We start from the raw sequence: 8,419 nt of genomic DNA, 5'->3' as shown, positions 1-8,419 counted from the left end.
CGAACCAGAACAGTCAAGACAATCTTGAAAAGGAACAAATTTGGAGGGCAAACAATTCCCAGTTTCAAAACTTACTACAAAGCTATAATAATCAAGACTGTGTTTGAATGGCATATGAATAAACATACAGATCAATGAAACAGAACAAAAAGAACAGAAAGTCCAAAAAAAAAAAAATTCCAGACAATCAATTTTCAACCAGAATGCCAAGACCATTAAATGGGTGAAAGAATAATCTGTTTAAAAAATGGTTCTAGGAAAACTAGATATCCACATAGAAAGAATTATTTTGGACCCTTTTCTCACACTTTGTATAAAAATGAACAGAAATGGATCAGAAATCTAAACATCAAACCTAAAACTATAAAACTTAGAAGAAAAGATAGAGGTAAATATTTGTAATTTGGGGTTAGGCAATAATTGCTTAGATATGACATCAAAACTGCAAGCAACAAAAGAAAAAATAAATTGGATGGACTCCATTAAATTAAAAATTTGCATGCCATTAAGACAACCCACAGAATGGGAGAAAATATTTGTAAATCATATACCCGATAAGGATTTGGTATCCAAAATATGTGAAGAACTATTACAACTCAATAATAAAAAGATAAATAACCCCATTTAAAAGTGGGCAAAATATCTGAATACCTCTCTGAAGAAGATACACAAATAACTAAAAAGTACAGGGAAGGATACACAACATCGTTATTCATTTGGGAAATGCAAATCACAACCACAATAAGATACCACTCCACCTCCATTAGTACAGCTAAAATAAAAGAAAGACAATAACAAGGTTGGTGAGAGTGTGGAGAAATGAGAATTCTCACGCATTTCTGGTGGCAATGTAAGATGACACAGCTGCTTTGGAATACAGTTTAGCAGTTCCTCATCATTTAAGCATACAGTTACTAAGAGACCCAGAAATTCTACTGTTAGGTATATACACAAAAGAAATAAAAGCATATATCCACACAAATACTAGTGCATGAATTTTTATAGCATCATTATTCACAATAGCCAAAAAGTGGAAACAACCCAAATGTCCATCAACTAATAAATGGATTAAAAAAATGTAATATGTATACAATGAAATATTATTGGGTAATGAAAAGAAAGTACTGATATATGCTTCAACAAAAATGAACCTTAAAAATATTATGCTAAACAAAAGAAACCAGACAAAAAAGGCCACATGCATTGTATGATTCCAATTATATGAGATAACCAGGATAGGCAAATCTATAGAGACTGAAAGCATATTAGCAGTTGCCAGGAGAGAATGGGGATCAACTACTAATGGGTATGGGTTTCCTTCTGGGGTAATAAAAATGTTCTGGAAATAGTCGTGATGATTGTACAACTCTGCAAATATATTCCAAACCAGTGAATTGTATATTTTAAATGGGTAAATTTTAAAGTATTGAATTTTGATAAAATAATAACTCAAAAACTGCCTTCTAGATGATGTCATATTTGATATGTTGCTGATGGTTTGAGTTATGGAGGTGAATGCATTTGTCAAAAATTGCCAAATGACAAATGTGAGTTGTGCATTTCACTGTAGGTAAACTGTATGTAAATTTTACCTCAAAGAATAAAGCACATGTAAATATTAATCTCTAGTTAATTATATGCATACTGAAGTGTTTAGAGGTGAAGTGTTCTGATCTACAGCTTACTTTGAAATGAATCAAAACAAATCGGACTGATAAATGAATAGAAGGATGAATAGATGGACGGATATGTAATAAAGCAAATACAGCAAAATGTTTATTATAGAATCTAGGTAGTAGCTAATAAGTTTTCAATGTTTCACTGCTTCAAGTTTTCTGTATGTTTACATTAAAATGCTGGCAGAAAATGACCCCGTTTTCTCTATAACACACTTTAGTTAATCACCATCTTTCTCTATTTCTTATCAGCCAAGCTTAGTATACTTATTCACCAGATATCTACTGAGTGCTTACTATTGTCCAAAAACTTTTCTAGATATAGGGAATATATTTATGAACAAAATAGACAAAACTTCCTGCCTTTGTAAAGCTTACTTGCTAGTGGAAGTCAAACAATGAGCAAATAGAAGTACATGTCAGGTATAGTCAACTACTATGAAGAAAACTGGAGTAAGAGAAAAGAATTACCTGCCTTAATCCATTCACTGTCTCTTCCTCACTCCTCAATGTCTTGTAATGTGGTCTCCACTTGTATAGATTTAAACTCTCTTAATAAAACGTAACCATTTTTCTTCAGTCCTCACTGCTCTTATCCATGACCTTTCAGTAGCAATCAACATTATTACCCACTCCCTCCTTAAATAGAGGACTCCTTCTGATGCTCCAGTTTGAGCCTTCTTCTCAAAATCCTCTATAACTGTGGTTTCATCCACCCTCCCCTCCCAAAGCTTCATATCAATGATATTTACAGTCTTTTCTTCTACATCCTAGATTGGTATTTTAATCACCAGAAACACCTTTACCAAGACATCCTACTAGCACCTTAAACTTCATGTAACCAAACACAAATTCATCATTGATCCTCAGGACTATTTCTCTCTCTGGGTTCCATGTACATAGAAGTAGTACTACCCAGGCTATAAAATTCAATTCTATCTTGGTCTTCTTTTCTCCCTCAGAACCAACAAATCACTGAGGCCTGTGACTTATTTCTTAGTAATATTTCTCACAAGCCCAGGCATCCCAGTAACACAGGAATCCAGGAATCTGAGCAATAAGCTGGAATCCTATATTCATTTCTCAGCTTTTCTGGTATCCTTTTTGGGGAAAGCTTGAGGCCCTCACAAAAGGGATAGTATAATCCCTTTGGATTGGAAGAGAATGTTCTACAAGGCAAAAACGGAAAGAGCATCGTCAGCAGCAGCCCACATTGAAGAAATCTGGATAAAAGCCCAATAAAATATCATCTACTCCAATATGTCATGGTGGTCACAGCTGGTCACTCTGTACTCAGTTTTTTTCATCTGTAAAATGGGAATGATAGAATTTATTTCATAGGGTGGGTTATGAGAATTAAAAGTGTTAATACATGTAAAGCTTTCACAAAAACTCCTGACACATATTGTGCCAGATAAGTATTAGTTGCTACTGTTATTATTATAATTATTACAATATCTGGATTGGACTCAAGATTTTTTTTTTTCCTTTTTGTCTTTTTTTTCGTGTCTGGCAACGGACCGCAACCCTCAGTGTCGCGCCCGTACCGGACTGGGACCGGCAACGGGATCGCAACCCTCGGTGTTGCGCCCGCCCCTCACTCAGCCAGTGAGCGGGAACTGGTCTGTATGTGGGATCTGAACCCTCGGCGGGAGCGCCGCTGCGCTCCCAAGCGGCGCACTGTAGCAGTGCGCCACCGGGCCGGCCCAAGGACTCAAGATTTTTTAATGTGGGCTAGTCTCATTCCTTGCATTGGTGGATTGAAAACATAACATAACATAACAGTCAATACAGTACTTATTCCTTACTTACTATATACCAGGCACTTTTCTAAATACCTTACTTACATTGTTTTTCTTAATCTTTATGACAGTATTATTAATAAGCTTAAGGTCTGTTATTTTCCCTATTGTACAAATGAGGAAAATGAGACCCAACTCTAGCTACCTTCTCTGTCTAGGCCTCAATAAAAAGCAATCAAGAAAATAGCTATGAAATAAGGTGAACCTGTATATACTAATCACGTTGTTAATGAACAGGTTAGGCTAAAAAGACACCGTTCAGAACAGCATGAATGATCCTATTTGCCTTAAATTCAGGTACATATCTGTAAATCTATACAACAGTTTCTAAAGAAATACACAATAAATTGGTAATAGAGGCTTTCTCTGAGCAGAATTTACTTATTTTATATTCTTCAGTACTATCCAAATGTTTAACTAGGCACATGCATTACTTTTATAAGGTTTAAACTAGATTTATTTTTAATGTAGACACGAATGAAGCAGATCTACATGTCCTGTTATTAAAAATATCCTACAAATATTATTTGAAAAAAAGCAATACGCACTAGAGCATGCACACAAAAAAAGAATGCATTTATAAACACTTTGCAGGCGTGTAAAATTTTTGGAACCACATGCAAGGGTTTTTAAAATGGTCACCTCTAAAGATGGGAAGTGAAGACTCAGGGTGAGGGTAGAGAGAGATTCACTGCTCATTTTACTTCATTCTGTATATTTTAATTTTTTTGCTATGTTTATGCAGTCCTTTTATAATACGGAGAAATAGTATTTTAATTTTAATAAAATGGAGAGAGTTGCTGTGGCATTAAAATCAGGGAATAAAATCCTTTCCCCAAGTTTCCAGGCTTCCTTGCTCTATAGCTATAATCGGGGCTTAGCAGTGCCCCGGGCTTAAGACAGATGGTAGCCTAAAGCCCCTGCCTCCGGCAGCCCTCTCAACCAGACTCAGCAGCCTCCGCTCTTCTAAACCTACGGCATCCTTTTGACTCCATCCAAGGGGAAGGGGCAAAGGACTATAAGAGCTCACAAGATTTTCTCCTCTTGACATCCACCTCAGCTGGATTCAATTAAGAGTTTTGGACAACTGAATTAGAAGGACATAGTAAGGGGTAGGGAATTCACACACAAGTCTCCTTCCAAATAATTTACTCCCTCCTGGTTTATGAGAGGATGTGGAGGATCTTAGTCATATTCTGCTAATAGAATACCACAGACTGAGTAATTTACAAAAAAAAAGTTTATTTGGCTTATGATTCTGGAGGCTGGGAACTCCAAGAGTATGGCCTTGGCATCTGGAAAGGGCTTTCTTGCTGCATTATCCCATGGTGGAAGGGCAAGTGAGCATGCACGACAGAGAGAGGAAGTGGGCCAAACTCCATCCTTTTATCAGGAGCTCACTCCCACAATAACTAAGCCACTCCCACAGTAACAGCATTAATCCATTTAGGACAGACCTAATCACCTTTCAAAGGTCCCACCTCTCAGCACTGTTATGATAGCAGTTAAATTTCAACATGAGTTTTAGAGTAGTCATTCAAACCATAGTATAGAGAATGAGAAAACAGTGGTGTGTGTATACTCTAGAAAGGGGAAAAACATTCATCTCATTGGGAAATGTAAAACCTGATGTAGACAGAGAAAGGGAGAGAGATCTAGCGTATGATGCAGGGGCTCTGCATTCATGTGAGATAGGGAAATGTGCAGGCTAATGTTAAATGTACAGGTCTAGGGAATTTCCATAGGAAACGTAGCCCCTCTTCCTCTCTACACTGCCCAGATGCTGACAGACACAATGAAAGTATGTGTATTGGATAGCAGGTCAGATTGATGTAAAAAAATTTTTTTCTACCTTGTTACACTGAACTATTGCCAAAGTCAGAGCCATCTTCTAAGTAAAATAATTTCCCATTTATTGTAATACTGTATTGATAGGTTCCTCCTGCTACTAAGAAATAATAGGTAGGAGAGTGCCAGGGCACAGTGGACATAGACTGATAGGGACTAGTGGTTTGGTTTTTCTTCTTATATCTATATCATTCCCAGCTATACCCAGCCTAATATAAAGTGTATATCCTTCCAGTAAGGTGCAATAAAATAAGCTGTAGCCAAAAAAAGAATTATGCCAGTAATTACTTAGACCCATTGACACAGAAACAAAGGACAGCAAATGAAATGCTCAGCACAAATAGTTTATTTCCCTTTATGGTTCTATATCTACTTTCCTCATAATCTCAGCCCCTAAGTTTTTGACTTCACAGTATCCATTCCCAAAAAGACAAGAAGATGTTCTTCTGGACCTTGGGAATCCTGAAATTAGACAATTTAGCTGTGAGTAGCCAGAGAAACAGAGGCTAAGACAAAGCTCTCACCTGCAGTATTTGGTTACACACTCCATGGTCCATGTGCAGGAACCTCAACAGGTTTTCCATGAAGGATTCTCCAGAATGGGGACATCCTAGCTACCTAGAGATACTTAGCAGTCCAAGACATCTAATGGTTTACTACGTCCTCAGCCACAGCTTCAAAGACAATAGCATCTTCAGTTAAGTAGATCAAGATCTGAATAAAATAGAATAAACAAGACAGCAGACTAAATGTAATACTCACCTCCCATCTCACCTGCCTTCCCAGCATTAGCATTTTGAAGCTCCATCAGACTTGCCAGCTGAGGTTCCAGGAGCAAGAGCAAAACATGGCATGATTCTAGTAAGGTACAGTATGTAGGTAGTGCTGGAAAAGAATCCTGGCAGATATCAGCTGAACTTCTGTCATCTCAGAGAAAAGCAGTACAGTTACTGAGCCTCCTTATACTTTGTAGCCCCCCCCCCGCCATTGAAATTTCTTCTCCTACCTAACACACATTGTTTAAGTATTTGATATGTTTCTGGTGTGTGGAAATCCCTTTGCCTCTGCCTCTCTGACCCCAACCCTCTTCCATCTTGCTATCTCTGACATTTTTCCATTGGCCCTACCAGATAAAATCACCAGGCTCAAGGTTAGTTTTCTACTTGCTGTACATAAAAGTAATCAAATCCACAAAGATGAGTAAGTGATAAAAGTATATGATTGGGCAACAGCCCACTTTAGGGACACCATCTTTTCCTTCCACATTAACACTAGCAATTAACTCTACTTGCAAATAAAATTGCACATGCAATAGATATATCTATATGTATGTGTGGGAGATGGGGGTGTATGTGTATGTGCGCATATATATGTGTATAAACACCCTAATTTCTAAGGCTGTTTAAAATTTCACCAAATGATAAGACATACAGTTGGCCTTCCATATCCATGGGTTCCACATCTGCAGATTCAATCAACTGTGGATCAAAAATAATCAGAAAAACAATAAAAAATAACAATATAACAAAAGTAATACAAATAAAAAACAATACAGTATAACAAGTATTTATATAGCATTTATATTGTGTTGATATTTTAAGTAATCTAGAGGTGATTTAAAGGCCATAGGAGATGTGTATAGGTTATATGCAAATGCAATGCCATTTTATATAAGAGACATGAGATTTCTCAGATTTTGGTACCTGCGGGGTGGTCTTGAATACCAATATTATTATTACACAAAATACACAAAATATTATTATACAAAATATTATTACACACATGATGGAATAATATTCAGACTTAAAGAAGGGGGAAAGCCTGTAGAATCCTAAAAATCCTCAGATGCTCAAGTGCCTAATATAAGATGATGTAGTATTTGCACATAACCTACACACATTCTCCCATATACCTTAGATTATCTCTCGATTTACAATACCTAATGCAATATAAATGCCGTATAAATACTTATACTGTATTTTTATTTGTATTATTTTTATTATTGTGGGGCTTTTTTGTTTTTTCCCCAAATATCTTCGATCCATGGTTCATTGAATGCATGGAAATGAAACCCATAGATATGGAGGGCCTACTGTAGAAGGGAGTTGCAATAAGGTGAGCAGCAGATTTATCAGCAGAAACCTTACAGGCCCAGAGAGAGTGGGTTGATATATTCAAAGTGCTGAAGGAAAAAAAAAAAAACCCTGCTTACCAAGAACACTGTACCCAACAAAGATGTTCTTCAAAAATGAAGGAGAGATAAAGACTTTCTCAGACAAACAAAAACTGAGGGAGTTCATCACCACCAGATCTGTCTTACAAGAAATGCTAAAGGGAGTTCTTCAAGGTGAAAGAAAAGAATGCTAATTACTAACATGAAAACATATGGGAGTATAAAACTCACTGGTAAAAATAAGTACACAATTCAAATTATACTAATGCAGTAATGTGGTGTGTAAGTCACATCTTTAGTATGAAGGTTAAAAGACAAAACTATGAAAAATATTAATAGCTACAATAATTTGTTAAAGGATATGCAATATAAAAAGATGTAAATTTTGACATCAAATTCAGAAGGCGGAAAGGAGTAGAGTAAAAGTGTGGAGGGTTTTTGTTGCAACCAATGTAATCCTCATGGCAATCACAAAACAACAGCCTATAGTAGACACACAAAAATTGCTAAATATTTGAGGTGATGAATATGTTAATCAGCTAGATATAACCATTCTGCATTGTATACGAAAATCATAGAACCACTTTGTACCCCATAAATATACAACATCTATAATTTGTCAATAAAAATAACAAAATAAAATAAAGAATAGGGCCGGCCCGGTGGCGCACTGGATAAGTGCGCCGCTTGGGAAGCGCGGCGGCGCTCCCGCCCGAGGGTTCGGATCCCACATGCAGACCGGTTCCCGCTCACTGGCTGAGCGAGGCGCGGGAGCAGCACCGAGGGTTGCAATACCGTTGCCGGTCCCCGGTCCGGTGGGGGGGCAACACTGAGGGTTGCGATCCGTTGCCGGACACGGAAAAAGACAAAAAAAAAAAACAGACAAAATGACAGCATTCCTTCTTTTCCCAAGATATGGA

The sequence above is a fragment of the Galeopterus variegatus genome, unplaced genomic scaffold (assembly GCF_000696425.1).
Source record: "Galeopterus variegatus unplaced genomic scaffold, G_variegatus-3.0.2 Scaffold594, whole genome shotgun sequence".
In the NCBI taxonomy this organism is placed as follows: Eukaryota; Metazoa; Chordata; class Mammalia; order Dermoptera; family Cynocephalidae; genus Galeopterus; species Galeopterus variegatus.
Note: the sequence above shows the minus strand (reverse complement) of the source record.